This window comes from Puma concolor, chromosome A3 (assembly GCF_028749965.1).
Source record: "Puma concolor isolate L17-30 chromosome A3, mPumCon1.1.hap2, whole genome shotgun sequence".
Classification (NCBI taxonomy): Eukaryota; Metazoa; Chordata; class Mammalia; order Carnivora; family Felidae; genus Puma; species Puma concolor.
Genome location: NC_141669.1, coordinates 35,862,644 through 35,877,091, shown reverse-complemented (window position 1 = coordinate 35,877,091; position 14,448 = coordinate 35,862,644). Strand labels below are relative to the sequence as shown.

The window sequence follows — 14,448 nt, the reverse complement described above, 5'->3', positions numbered from 1 at the left end:
AAACAGGCTCCAGGCTCTGAGCAGTCAGCACAGAGCCCGACGCGGGGCTTGAACCCACAGACCGCGAGATCATGACCTGAGCCGAAGTCGGACGCTTAACTGACTGAGCCACCCAGGCGCCCCAGCATCTGACTCTTGATATCAGCTCAGGTTGTGATCTCGAGGTCATAGGATCGAGCCCCCAGGTGGGCTTTGGTGTTGTGGAGCCTGCTTGGGATTCTCTCTCTCTCTCTCTCTCTCTCTCTCTCTCTGCCCTCCCCCCACTCTCCCTCATTCTCTTTCTCTTTCTCAAAATAAATAAACATTTTTTTTTTTAAAAAAAGGATATAGAGATCAGAGACTCTCCTGCTGACCCCAAAAAAAGCAAGCCACCTTGAGTTCTACAACCACAAGGAGATGAATTCTGCCAACAGCCTGAGGCAGCTTGGAGGCGGTTCTCTGTCTCTTTGAGCCGCCGATGAGAATGCAGCCTGCCCAATACCTTGATTGCGGGCTGAGCAGGACACCCGGCTGAGCCAGACCCAGACTCCTGGTCCACAGAAAATAGGAGGTAAAAAAATGCATATTATTCCAAGCCACGCCGTTTGTGGTAACTTGCTGCACAGCAGCAGAGAACTAAGGCAATCTTGCAGACAGGCCAGACTTAGCTGAATAAAGCCCAATGTCAGTGTCAGGTGGAAATGTGGGGATGTCGGCGAGGGTGTTGCGGTGGAGGACAGACCAGAGCAGCCGTGGTGGAGATATTGCTGTGAAGAGCACACAGCCCTACAACCCCGTGACTCCATTCCCAGGTAGAGATGCAAAAGAAGTGGGCGCAGGTCCGTAGGACATGTATAGCATGATGTTCTGGGGACAAGGGTTGTCAGAGAGAACCTAGGTGTCCATCCCGGGGAGAGTGGGAAGAAGCATGGGAATGGCTCACGCCGTGAATTATGCAGCAGGCAGGAGAGATTAAATGCACACATAGCAACGTGGATGGGCCTTAATGCTGAGTGTAAAATGTGAGAAATGACACCAGAACCAAAACACTACCATTTGCAGAAAAAAAGGGAAAAAAAAAAACCCCATAAAGACAATATCCATCTTGCAAAAGCACCTACAAGGGGGTGGAGGAACGTGTTCCATTAGCATGTTGCCTCTGCGGAGGAAGGGAATGGAAGTGGGGTAGAGATAAAAGAGAATAAGGAAAACAAGAGAGGCGTTTTATATTGACCAAAGATGATAATGCACCAGGGAACTTAACTCCCCTTGAGAGTACAATGAACTGTACCTGAGGCCCCGCAGCAGCTGAGGCGACAGTAAGGTCCACTCCCGCAGAAGGAGACAGCTGGGCAGGGAGCGAAAGGACAGGGGATGCTAATGAAGTGAGACATTAATTCTGCCCCAGAGGGAGTCCTGCCTTTATATACGTAACAACTTGTAATGGGAATGACAGAGAGCCTAAAATTGTTCAATTTTGTTTATTTGTTTTTAATAAAGGGAATTTATCGGCTCAAACGACCTAGAGGTAGGTTTCAGGTATAGACGGATTCAGGAACTGAGATAATGTCATCAGGATGTCCCCGGGTGCTCTTCCAATCGGCTTGCCTCTGGGTTGTCTTCCTTCTTAGGCTGACCCCATTGGATGACAAAGATGGTCCCTAGCAATGCCAGCTGTACAGTCTCCAGCCAACGAACCCAGAAGTGTGGGCGTCCCTCGTCCAGAGGTTCCCACAAAAGTCCCACAACTAACCCTGAGTCACGGAGTCACATGCCCACACCTGAACCAATCCCCAGGGCTCTGATGGCCACGCCGGGGTGGCATAATCACCTGGGACCGTTTGGGAATCCTGATAGAGAGAATGGCCCAAGCAAGAGCTTAGCAACATGAAGACGGAACAGCAGAATATGAGGTTCCTTGCTGCCTGGCTCAGGCCTGGCCGTCCCAGGGAGGCAGGCACCATTAGAGTCTCTGAGCAGAAGGATCAGATCTGCAATTTGCAGACCACTTGGCAGCTAGAGGTGGGTGGCCTGGGGGGAGCGGGCGACATTCAGGCCCTCTCGCATTTCCTCTGACAAAGAAAATGCCTCCAGAAGTGCCCCCCTCTAAGCCATTCTCCCTGCCAGAGTCTCTTTCCCAGAAAGCAAAGAGGCTAGCAGGCTCAGAGTGTTTTCAACATAAATGGTTGGGGGAGGGCCCTCTTGGGGTCCTGGGTCATTGCAAGAGAGCTCATATGGAAGCAAATCTATATAATCAGTTGCCAGAAAAGTACTTAACTGGCCTGTATTCATCCTGCACCAGGAGAGCTGCAGAGACAGAATGGTCCCAATCCCTCAACAAAAACCCATTCTGGGCCAGCCCCAGGGTCTGGGGATTCTCCAGCACTTAACCACCAGCCTTTCTGCCCCACCCGGCCCACGAGCACCTGGTGGGTGACTGCTGCATTGTCTCTTGAGGGCACTGGGGGCAATGCTGGGCTGCGCTGGGCAGGGCAATGGCGGGGGGAGGCATGGGGATCTGAAGACCTTTCTTTATGTGGCCCCCACGACACCTCCCCTCAAGCCACATCTCCCGCTGCCTGGGGTTTTGAACGCAGTTCTCAGGCTTTTTCATGGCCGTAGTGGGCAGCATGTTGCCTAATGAACAGCCAGCTACAAGAGGCTGAGCTCCAACTGTGGGCAAAGAACAGGTAGCGCTGCTTTCCCCCAGAATGGGGAGGCTTGGTGCGGGTCTGCACCTGCCTCTGGAGCAGGAAATGCAGCAGAGAGAGATGTACGGATTGATTAGAGTGCTTTCAGCTGAAAGAAATAGAAGGCCCAACTCAAAGGGGCTTCAACAATAAAAGAGAGGTCACCTGCACGAGGAAGCCCCGAGGGAGGACGGCTCAGGGCTGGTTAGTTCAGTGCTACAGTGACATCAGTAGAGACCCAGGGCTTTGGATGCGGAGCATCAGAAGCTCCAGGAGGAATGAGATCAGCTGGAAAAAAAAAAAATGGGTTTGATCTTATAGACAGCTTCCCGTGCTGTCCTCAATGGGCCAGCTCTGCTCTTGGGGCAGCTTCTCTCATGATCACAGCATGGCTGCCACAGCTCCAGGCATCGCATCCAGACATGACTGCACACAGCAGAGGAGACCACCTCTTCCTGGTTTACTCTTCTTCTTCTTCTTCTTCTTCTTTTTTTTTTTTCTTCTCCTGGTTACATCTTGTTAAGAGTAAGGGAACTTTTCCCAGAATCCCCCTAGCAGCTTCTGTGTCTTATCTCACTGGCCAGAATTTCATCACACACTCATTCTTGGCCAGTCTCCAGCAGAGGGCACTGGCTTACAGGGTGTGGACTACCCCAACAGTACCGGATTCTGACCCTCCAGCAGCATCTGTGACACCGAGACGCAGAGGTTCTTCCCTTCACAAGTCAGTGGAGAGGGGTTTGGGGTTCTAGCCCTGTTTTCTTCACCAATCAATGTCTGATCCTGGACAAGTCGGATCCCCTTGTCAGTCACCCACGTGGCAGGCATTCACAACTTGCAAACACACCCCTGATTCAGCTTGGTGGCAATGCGCCCAGCCAGAGGAGAGATCACGACTGTGTAAGCAGTTGTGACAGTACCTCTGCCCTTTGTTAAATACGTGCCTGGGCAGCCTCCACTGCAACGAGGTGTAACCATGTGACCCATTCCCAGGTGATGACACAGAAGGGGGACCCAGCTGCGGTATTTCTGGAAAAGATGGGGAAGGCCCTCACCTCTTTTCTTTCCCCTGCCTTTCTCCCTTCTTTCCAGTTTTGTTCACCGGTAAGCGAGGACGTGATTTTTGGAGCCGTGGCAGCCATTTTGCAATGAGGGAAATGCCAAGAAAATCTCAGACCTGCTAACCTCACATTGTCACGTTACTGGGCTGTGAGACGATCCTGAGACAAACATGGATTTGTTACGTGGGTAAAATAAACTCCCATTCAACTAGGCCTCCATTGGTTGAGCCCTCTTTACTGGTAGCCAAAATACCTTAACTGACACGGAGCTCAGTTTCTTTACTAATAAAATGAAACGACTGACTCCCGTGGTGGCCATCTTCCTTTGGGTTCTCCTCTTTGATGAAGGAATCCTCCTAGAATTTCCCCTTTAGACCACCAAGGAACGCCAAGTTCCTGCCGATCTTCCGTCTGTCGTTGCAAACCTGATAGTGCCAAATGATGACCATAGAGAGTCCCTGAAGCCCTTTCCTTTCCTGCCGGGAAACTCCATCCATGACCAAAAGGACACGGGTGAGAATCAGTCACAGGCTCATAAAACCACAGAAGCCTGACAATAGCATCTTAAGCAAATAAGCTTTGGGGTTTTTTTTTTTACCTCAAGTAATAAGAAGTCCAGAGTCCAGGAGGCCACTGGGGTTTGGGTGAGGTTATCAGGGACTGGGGTCCTTTCAGCTTCCTACCTTGTCATCCTCGGCAAGTGCCTTTGTCTTTGCTGCTGCCTCTGTGACCCTGGCAGTTGGGTGAAAGTCTTGAGTCTCAGGAGCCTCATCTGTCTGGCATCCGCACGAGGGTCCCCAAAAGGCTGGGGTGCTAGTTTGGGGACCCAGGGTTGGTGTGGGAATGGGAAGGGTGGCTTACTCGGGCTCTTTTGATTTTAAGTGATAGAAACTCACTCAACTTCTCTACAGAGAAAAAAAGAGGTGGGTGGGGATTTATTCTGAGGATGAGTGGCACATCTCAGACCCGCTGGGCCAGGGGAGCGGTCAGACCTCAGGCGGGACTGGACCACAAGCTGGAGAGCCCTTAGAGACAGGAGCCGCCGCCCTCTCTGGCTCTCCTGGCCTCGGGCTTGCCTCCAAGCCCGCCTTGGCTTTTTCGCCCATGCTGTCTGCACCTTCTATCCCTCTGGACGAAGAGAGGCTTCCTCAGCCTACAGCTCCCACGTTCCCCTGGACAATGGACGGCCGGCGTGTCTGCATTCTTATTGCGGATTTGTGGGGAAGAGGGTCTGATGGTCCAGCTCATACTTGCGTCCACCTCTTATCCCATCGGTCCAGCCGTAGGATTAGCTGAGGCTGACTAGCACACCCGAGACAAAGCACTGCCCATCAGGGGAGGGGTGACGCAGAGGCAGGAGAGTCCTCCTTGGGGTTACGGGAGGCAGGGTCCCGTGGGAAGGATGGCTGGTTGAAGGCCGACTTTATGCATTTTTTTTTTTTTTTTGAGAGCGTGCAGGGGAGGGGGGAAAAAAGAGAGAGAGACAGAGAGAGGATTCAAAGCAGGCTCTGCCCTGACAGCGGAGAGCCCAACGCGGGGCTCCAGGATTCAAAGCAGGCTCTGCCCTGACAGCGGAGAGCCCAACGCGGGGCTCCAGGATTCAAAGCAGGCTCTGCCCTGACAGCGGAGAGCCCAACGCGGGGCTCCAGGATTCAAAGCAGGCTCTGCCCTGACAGCGGAGAGCCCAACGCGGGGCTCCGTCTCAGGAACTGAAGCACGAGATCGTGACCTGAGCTGAAGTCGCTTAACCACTTGAGCCACCCAGGTGCCCCCGGACTTCACGTGTTCTTATATGTCCAAAGTTTCATTCACTTCAGTCAAGTCGGATGCTCCCTCTCCCCTCACCCCCTCTTCAAGATGGAATCCGTTTCCTTGGGATCATATGATCCCAAAACAGCTCCCAGGAGACCGTGGGGGAGGGAAATGGGGGAAATGAAACATGTCCCCACATCAGTCACCTCCAAGATCTTGCCAGTTTGAACAGGACAAGAAAGCAGATGGGAGGCGGAAGAATGAACCTGGATGAATGCACGTCCTGATCCCTGGAAACAGTTATGCGACACAGGTTATACGGTAAGGCAGAATTCTGGCTGCAGATGGAATGAAGAATACCGGGCAGCTGCCCTTAAAATAAGGAGATGATCCTGATTATCCAGGTGGGCCCAATGTCATCACAAGAGTCCTTTAAACATGGAGAGGGAGGCAGAAGAGACGTGATCTGAGACTCGAGCAGCAGTTGCTGGCTTTGGAGATGGAAAGGGGCCACAAGCCAAAGAGTGCGGGCAGCTCACAGAAGCTGGAAGAGGCAGAAAATAAATTGTCCTATAGAGCCTGGAGAAAGGAACACAGCCCTGGAGCCATCCTGATTTTAACCCAGCGATGCCTGGGTCAGGGTTCTGACTTCCAGAATTATAAGATAGTAAATTTGTATTGTGTTAAGCCACTGAGTTGGTGGTAAGTGCTTACCCTGCAGCAATGGGAAGTTAATACACAGCATTTCAAGAGCAGCCTTCCACATGGTGGGAGTGATGGAGAGGCATCCGGGGCGGGCGCTGCAAAACAGAAATAAAATATTAAAAATGTCTGCATTTCTACATTTCTAGCAGCCACATATGACACATAAGAACAACAGGGGCACCTGGGTGGCTCAATGGGTTAAGCATCTGACTTCAGCTCAGGTCACGATCTCACAGTTCACCAGTTCGAGCCCCGTGTTGGGCTCTGTGCTGACAGCTCAGAGCCTGGAGCCTGCTTCATGGATTCTGCGTCTCCCTCTCTCTCTGCCCCTCCCCTGCTCCTGCTCTCTCTCTCTCTCTCTCTCAAAAATAAATAAACATTAAAAAATTTTTTTAAGGGGCACCTGGGTCACTCAGTCGGTTATGCATCCGACTTCGGCTCAGGTCATGATCTCGCAGTCCGTGAGTTCGAGCCCCGCGTCGGGCTCTATGCTGACAGCTCAGAGCCTGGAGCCTGCTTCAGAGTCTGTGTCTCCCTCTCTCTGCCCTTCCCCGCTCGTGCTCTGTCTCTCTCTGTCTCTCAAAAATCAATAAACATTAAAAAAAAATTTTTTTAATTTTTTTAAAGAACAGGCAAAATCAGTTTCAATAATGTTTTAAAGCAACGTGTTCTGAATACTGTCATTTCAACATATAATCGATACAAATAAATGAGACATTTATGGTATTAATTAGATAATCTATGTGTTAGATATTATTAATGAGATGTTCCACATTCTGTTTTCATCCTGTCTTCAGAATCCCGTGTGCATTTTACACTCACAGGACATCTCAATTTTTCCGGCCACACTTCAAGTGCTCATGAGCCACACATGGCCAGTGGCTACCGTGGTGGACTGCATAGTGGCCATACCTCTGGTTGCTCGAATGGCAACAGCTAGCAGTAGCCTGGACAGGGATTCATTTGTGAGAGACACAAGGGAAACTGCCAACCCCTGCTGATCTGCGGCTATGGGTAAGACATCTGAGAGTCAAGTTCTTTCCTAATCAGGATCCTCAGTGGCCGTGGGGGCACCCCGATTGTGTTTGTGCATCTGAGAGTCCAGAGGGGTCAGTGGGCTCAATCGTGGTGGACAGGAAGGCCCCAGAGAAGACAGGCGTGGCTACCGGCTTGGGGGAAATGACAGCTCCTTGGATCGAGGGTGGAGAGTCCCACGGGAACACGCACAGGCTAAGAAGGAAATTTTAAAAGCCTGTGCCTGGAACATTCTGCCTCTAAAGAATCAGGTGAGCTCGGAGCAGGGAGCCAACTACAGAGAGAGTGTGAGACGGCTTCATATTTGGAAAGTAGACAGAAACCGTTGCTTGGGCTTTGGATGCGGAGCATCAGAAACTCCAGGAGGAATGAGATCAGCTGAAAAAAAAAAAAAAATGGGTTTGATCTTATAGACCAAACAGGAACAGTGGGGAACAGGCCAAAACCAGAGTGGAGGAGAACAGAAAGCCGCCTCCATGGCTGTAACTCTGTTCCTCGTCTTTGGGGGAAGGTGGGACCAGCTGGGAACAGGCTGAAGGTGATGTCGGTGGTAGCCTTAAGGGGTGGCCAGGAGAGGGAGGAAAGCTCAGCTGCAGGAGAAGAGCAGAGGCAGGGCCTGGGGCGGGGGGCCACCTGTGGACAGGTCACAGGAGTCACTTATAGCCCTGGGGCCTGAAAGAACCAAGGGAAGTCGGCCGGGCCAGCAGCTCTGGGCCGACTGGCCCAGCCAGCCCTCCCCAGGCGTGAATGATGGTAGCAGCCTTCAGCCCCTCTCCCCACACTGCAGACAGAAGAGAGCTGGAGAAGCCAGAAAGCGGGGGGAGCTGACCTGGCGTCCCCCCTCCCCAGGAGGGTGCAGCCCAGGCCTCCAGCATCCCATGGAGCTCAACCATTAAAATCTGCTCAGCACTTAAAGGTTCCAGCCACTAGTTGGGGCCAAAAAACGTCCTTGGTCTTTGACCTTGGCCTGTGGCAACATTGCCGTTTTCTACAGGGGGTATGGGACCTAGGAGCTGAGAATAGCCTTCAGCCAACTTACACATCATCTCCCTTACTCTCACCATAGTCATTCGAGGTGGGGATCATTCTTGGCCATTTCATGTCTGAGAAAACAGAGCCTCGGGGAGGTGGGGGTGACTCCGTGGAATAGTCAGGACAGGGCTTGGTTTGCTGTTGTAACCAGCATCTTTGAAATCTCATACCAACACAATAGTTCATTCTGGCTCCCACTATATGTCTCTAGGGGGCTGGCAGGAGCATCGTCTCCGCCCAGGTCACTCAGGGATTCAGGCTGATTGAGGCTCTGCTCTCTGGAACAGTGGCCTTCCCAAACCCCCTGGCAGGGGAGGATACAGCTGGAGGCTTGCACACTGGCTCTTCTATGCTTTGGTGTGGCCCTGCCTAACTAGAAAGGAGCAGGGAAGTCTGAGAGAGCAGCGAGGATGTCCAATGAGGCACACGCAGTCAGGAAGTGAGAGCAAGTTTTTAACTCAGGAGTGTCTAATGTCACAGTCCTTGCTCTCAAGTCTATATTATACAGCTTTGCCCCCAGTGACTTTGAATGCTTGTTGTGAGCTGTACGGCAATGCGCAAGTTCAAGGGATGTCAACACCATGACTCCCCGAGAGTTTCATAAATCTCCTCCTCAGCGCCTCCCCAGGGAGAGAGGGCTCTGCAAACCAAGGGCCCTCTCCGGCCAGGAGGCAATCGGGCACTAGCCCTGCCCTCTGGGCCTCTCCCCTGCATTCCAGCCTGCACACTATGTCCCTGTTTAGTCCAGTGCCCTCAGGTTCCTAAGCTGGAAGATTCCTTTTCATTCTTGTGGAAGCTGGAGCCCCAGTTCTCCTCCACCGCTAGTGCCTGCCCCAGTCCTTGCTACCGGCCCTGCTAATCTGTTAATTATCCGCTGCTAGCGGTGAAGCCTGTTAATTGAAAACTCAGCCCCCTCCTTTAATTGCCTGCCTGCCTTCTGGCTGTTTTGGTTTCCTCGCCATTCTCTGTAAGCTGTTGGGCCTTTGGTTCTCTGCCTTTGAGTTCTGGATTTCTTCCTGGCCATTTGTTACCGCCTTTTACAGAGCTGATCACTGGGGCTGCTGAGGCCCTGGTGTGAGAATGAGGGAGTCGCACCCACTCCTTCTTGATCTACTGTGGGGGGCAGGAAGGCAGATAAAGCAGTTTGCCCCAGGAACTCATGGAGAGGTCCTAGGCCGGTGGGAGGACTCACAGGGGAAGCAGATTTTAACTTAAACGAAATGCCAAACTCCCCATCCTTGCAGAGCTGGCCAGAGGAGCTGGCTGCCTGGGAGGGTTGTCAGGGGCCTCAAAGAGGGCTGTGCAGGTGCCTGGAAGGTTCCCACTCTGAGTCTCCCCCTCATCCCCACATCCACTGCCTAGAGGGTTTTCTGACCTTCAGTCCTTTGAATCTGGCCCCTGGCCTCATCCACCCCTTCTCTCCCTGGCACATCACCAGATTGGCCAGGCACAGATAGAATTTGCAAGTGTCAACAATCTGATGAGTGAAAAAAAGCGAAGTTCAGAAAAATGGGGATAATATGATCCCATTTTTCTAATAAAACTGAGTGGGGTAAAATATATATATATATATATATATATATATATATATATATATATATGTTTGTAACACATTTTTTTAAAGTTCTAGTAAAATGCCCACCAAATTGATGAGCAGTAATTTTTGGAGGGTGGGTTGGGAGAAGGAGAAGTGAAGACTAACATTTTTTTTTTAATTTTTTTTTTCAACATTTATTTATTTTTGGGACAGAGAGAGACAGAGCACGAACGGGGGAGGGGCAGAGAGAGAGGGAGACACAGAATCGGAAACAGGCTCCAGTCTCTGAGCCATCAGCCCAGAGCCTGACGCGGGGCTCGAACTCACGGACTGCGAGATCGTGACCTGGCTGAAGTCGGACGCCTAACCGACTGCGCCACCCAGGCGCCCCAAGACTAACATTTTTATTGTTACCGTTTGAATTATTTCACCAAGAAAGGGAGCACGTGAACATTTGTCCTTAATGGCTATGACCTTGGACAAACCACTTGACCACCATGAGCCCCAGCGACCTCATCCGTAAAAGGGAGACTTGTCCTCAAATCCCCTTTTACTCTGTATTAGGGCTCTTGGTTGGAAGCAACCTAAACCAACCCAAGCTTGTATAATAAAAAGGGGAAGCCTTTCGGGGTGCCTGGATGGCTATAAGTTAAGCATCCAATTCTTGATTTCGGCTCAGGTCATGATCTCACGGTTTGTGAGTTCAAGCCCCGTGTCAGGCTCCACGCACAGGCTCCACAGCATGGAACCTGCTTGGGATTCTCTCCCTCTCTCTCTGTCCCTCCCTGGTTTGTGCTCTCTCTCTCTCTCTCCCAATAAATAAATAAGCTTTTAAAAAAGGTGTGGGGAGAAGCCTTTCATAAAAGGACACAGGGATTTTTATGCATCCAGATGTTAGGCAAGAAGAATAATGCTAGGGATATCTCTCCATCTCTCCTTACCTGTGTTCCTGTTTTCTTCTCTCTCTTTAAAGAATGATTTCTCTGCTTCCACATCCCCATGGAAAAAAAACAAAGCAATAAGGTTTACATATCATGGGTCTAGCCCACTAGAAAGGCCTAGGTCCTAATTCTAAAGTCTTAGGCAAGGTTCTTATTGGCCAACTTGGTGACTATCAGTCAGGACAGGTTCGGGTATGCTGTGGTAACAAACAGCCCCCAAATCTCAATGGCTTTAAAGCAGTAAAATGTCTTACACATGCAACATGTCCACCGTGGGTATCGTCACTCAGTGACCCAGTATGATGGAGGCTGCATCTCAACAGGTGCATCCAGGACCTCACAAACACGGAAAGAGATGGGGGAGACTAACATGGGCTCTTAAAGCTTCCTCCTGGAAGTCACACGCACATCGCTTCCTGTGACGTTTGGTTGGTCAGAGCAATCAGATGCCGCAGGCCTGAACTGCAGTGGACGGAGAAGTCAACCACGATGAGCCTGGAATCGAAGAAACAGCCCCACTGACTACCAGAATGACCACTCTCCTTTCACTGGCCCATCCCTACAGGAAGTCCCACTATGCTAATGAAATGCTGCCAGCAAAGGAGGAAGAGATTCTTGGGGAGGCTTCAGTTTCTGCCATTGTTAGCTTGCTCCTTTTCTGTGGTGCAAAAACAAAGACAAAAACACATCAAGGCTGGGAGCTAGAAGTCCGAAAGATTGCTGGAGACTCCCTGTGAATCCCAGGGTTGCCAAAGCCCCCACTCCCCACACTTCGGAACTTGGGGTCCCAGGAGGACAGCCTTCTCCTCAACCCAACCTTTTCCCCCTTCCAGCATGAAAGACAATACTTCTGAAGGTCGAGTCTGGGGAGAGGGTGGGGGATGGGAGGGAACCTCTGAAAAATTCTACCTAAGGATCCACAACATAAGCTCCTTGCTCTGGTGGTCCCTCACCGTCTTCATCTTCAGAAACCATGTGGACATTAAGGAGTGGGTGCCAGGCAGAGGTGAGCTTCAGGGTTCAGAGGCCTGGGTTCAAGCCCTGGCTCTATCACTAACTGGCTCTCTGACCTGGGCAAGTCAGTTAATACCCTGGAGCCTCAGTTTTCTCATCTGTAAGCTGGGTTAATTACAATGTCTGGCTGCCCGATGGTCCTTCTGGGTTCTGGTGAGGACCGGCTGCTATGATGGGTGTCACGGCTCCTTGCAAGGGGTGATGCCTGGGCAAATATAAAAGGTTATCTTTGTCGTCATGGCCTGCCGGGGATCCTCACGAGGGACTGGCCCTGCCCTGCCTCACGCCTGCCCCTGGGAATGGCCCACCTTCTCTCGTGCCTCCCCACCCAGCCATGAAACAGTCACTCTGCCAGCTCTGGAGAAGAACTCATCTCTGAGATTTTAGACAGAATAATTTCTTCTCCCTCTCACGCCTGCCTGTCCGGGAAAATCACACAACCCACACGCTCCCCCCCGTGTGCACCCACACGCTCCCAAAGCCATTGTTTCCCTCATCAGCCAGCAAAAAGCTTCCCATCTCTGCGAAGCCGAGTGAGGCATGGGAAGAGGAGGGGAGGCTGAGGAAAGAGGGCTGGCACCCCTACCTAGAGGGGCTCCTAGCACCTGGCCAAGGGCTGACCTCAGGAGGCAGGGACCGGGCTCCTTCCAGGCTGCCACCCGTCTGGTTCCGGCCACGAAGCTAGGTCTGGATCAGGTCAGTCACCCTGCGAGGCCCACCCTGCTGAGGCCTTGACCCAAGCCACTGCAGAAACCACGCAGGGCAGGAGTGAGTGTCAGTGCCCTGGCGTCAACGGCTGTTGACCCACCCAGGGAGCGTGGGTCACACAGCCAGTTAGTGACAGGCAGGATGAGAAGTCCCATGCTCTTTCTGTACTCTTTCCCAGACCTTCTTGCCACCGGAGGCCTGGAAGCCAGAAGAGCCTGGAAGGAGTTTCAAGGAGAGCCAAGGGACACTGGGAGCCCCAACTGCTCCCTCCCCGTGCTGGGGGCACCCAGGTCTCTGCCACCCAGCACTGCTGGGGTTGGTTCCGCCCGTTCTTGGAAACAGCAGCCCCTTTTCCCAGCACACCATTCATCACGAGGACCAGGCTCCATCAGGCATAAAGCCTGCAAGGTCCCCATCAAGTGCAGGCATCCAAGGAGCAGGCCGGCTTCACCAACTGTGACTGAGTCTCTTCGGGACTGGACAGGTACGCCTGGAGAGGGGCACACCCTGGCCACCCTCCCCTCCAGTAGAAGGCAGGTTCTAGATCAGGGTCCAGAAGGGGCTGATGTGGACCCTTCCCCCTCTACCATCCAGGACCCTGGGTCTGGGGACTGATGATGGATTAAGGGAGCTCAGGGAGCAAGGAAGTGCGAGGCAGACGGAGCATTTGGGGGGAGACTGGAGACAGCGGACCCTTTCTCTACAGTAATGCCGACCTTTGCTCAAAACCTGTTTCCACGCCTCCTGTTTCTCCCCAGATGTGGCCTTCTACCAAAGGCCCTTGAGGAGGGAAGCCAGAAATAGCTGAGGCACCAGAGTCTGCCCCTTCTTGCAGCTCCCAGGTGGATACTGCTCCCCTCTCAGAGACTGGGGTGGGTTCTCCAGGATGGGAGGGAGCTGATCCCAGAGAAGGAAGGCGGTCTGAGAGAGGAAGTGGCCTTCCCAGGCTCCCAGAGCAGGGTTCCTGGCCCCGGGAACTGGGGGACACGCCCCATCTCTGCTGTTCCCACAGCCACCTCCTTCTGACCCCTCCACAAACTCCCTTGTCACTGCAGCTGGCCCCACAGCCCATCAGGAGCCAGGGAGAGCGCCTCTCCAGGCACCAAAGGGTTTTGTGGACGGCACTGAGAGACAAAGCTTAGGGCCATCCTGGGGACTGATCATCATCCAGTCCCACCATAACCAGGGCCATAAATATGCCATGTTCCTTGACCCAGTAATCCCACTGTTTGGAATTCCTCCCAAAGACATAATTGCAAGGGGAAAGTAGCTATATGTGCACGGCTGTTTATAGCAACATTATTTATAATAGTACAAAACTGGAATCAGCCAAAATGCTCTGCAAGTTGTGGAGCGGATGGATGATGTGTCAATAAGGCAGAATATTTACGATGCGGCCAGGAAAAACGGCAACCTTGGAAAATTCTTCGTGAAATAATGTTAAGGGAAAAGAGAACAAAAACGTGTACCCGTTTATTCAGTCGGCAAATGGTAACTGAGTACTGGGTCTAGGCCAGACTAGTACTGCTCTAGGCACTGGAGAGACTGCCATGCATGGGACCAAGCCCTTACCCTCCTGGAAGGAACATTCCAGAAGTGATGCATATGGTAAACAAGGAATCATAACATCATCAGTTAAGTGCCTCCCTAAGACAGGCAGTGAACAGAGAGACTCTCCCAACCCCCACTCCCCTGCCCTAGCTGCTCTCTGCTGCTCACTGTGGGGTCCATCTTGTCTGGGCAAGTGGGTCACCAGAATGTAGCCCAGCAGAGGACCACGGACTCCCAAGGGAAAAGCCTTTCATCAGGCAAGGGCTACACCCCGGAGTGAGGAAGACAGGGCCACCGTGCGACAATAACTTACCAGGCCAAGGGCAATGGAGACAGCCAGCCTGAAGGGTCTTCAGGAGGGAAATCTGGCAGGGCACTTTTGGAAAGCCCATGAACGCTTGGGTTTGCGGATGAGCCAGGGGGAGAAGCAGCCCCCCGGAGTG

General features: G+C 52.3%; 1 protein-coding gene across 8 annotated transcripts in view; it reads right to left on the bottom strand.

The window, feature by feature from the left end:
- The window catches only part of LOC112864188 (glycerol-3-phosphate acyltransferase 2, mitochondrial), a 52,161-nt gene that overhangs the window by 19,108 nt on the left and 18,605 nt on the right, over nt 1-14,448 (bottom strand). For 6 of the 8 annotated variants that reach the window (XM_086700494.1, XM_086700490.1, XM_086700497.1 and 3 more), the window contains exons 3-4: nt 11,103-11,227; nt 6,197-6,282 (exon numbers count right to left, since the gene is read on the bottom strand). The gene's annotated coding sequence lies outside the window, so the exon portion shown is untranslated. Of the gene's footprint in view, nt 1-6,196; nt 6,283-6,590; nt 6,756-11,102; nt 11,271-14,448 lie in introns of those variants that run through there. The other 2 variants (XM_086700492.1, XM_086700493.1) reach the window with 2 other exon arrangements.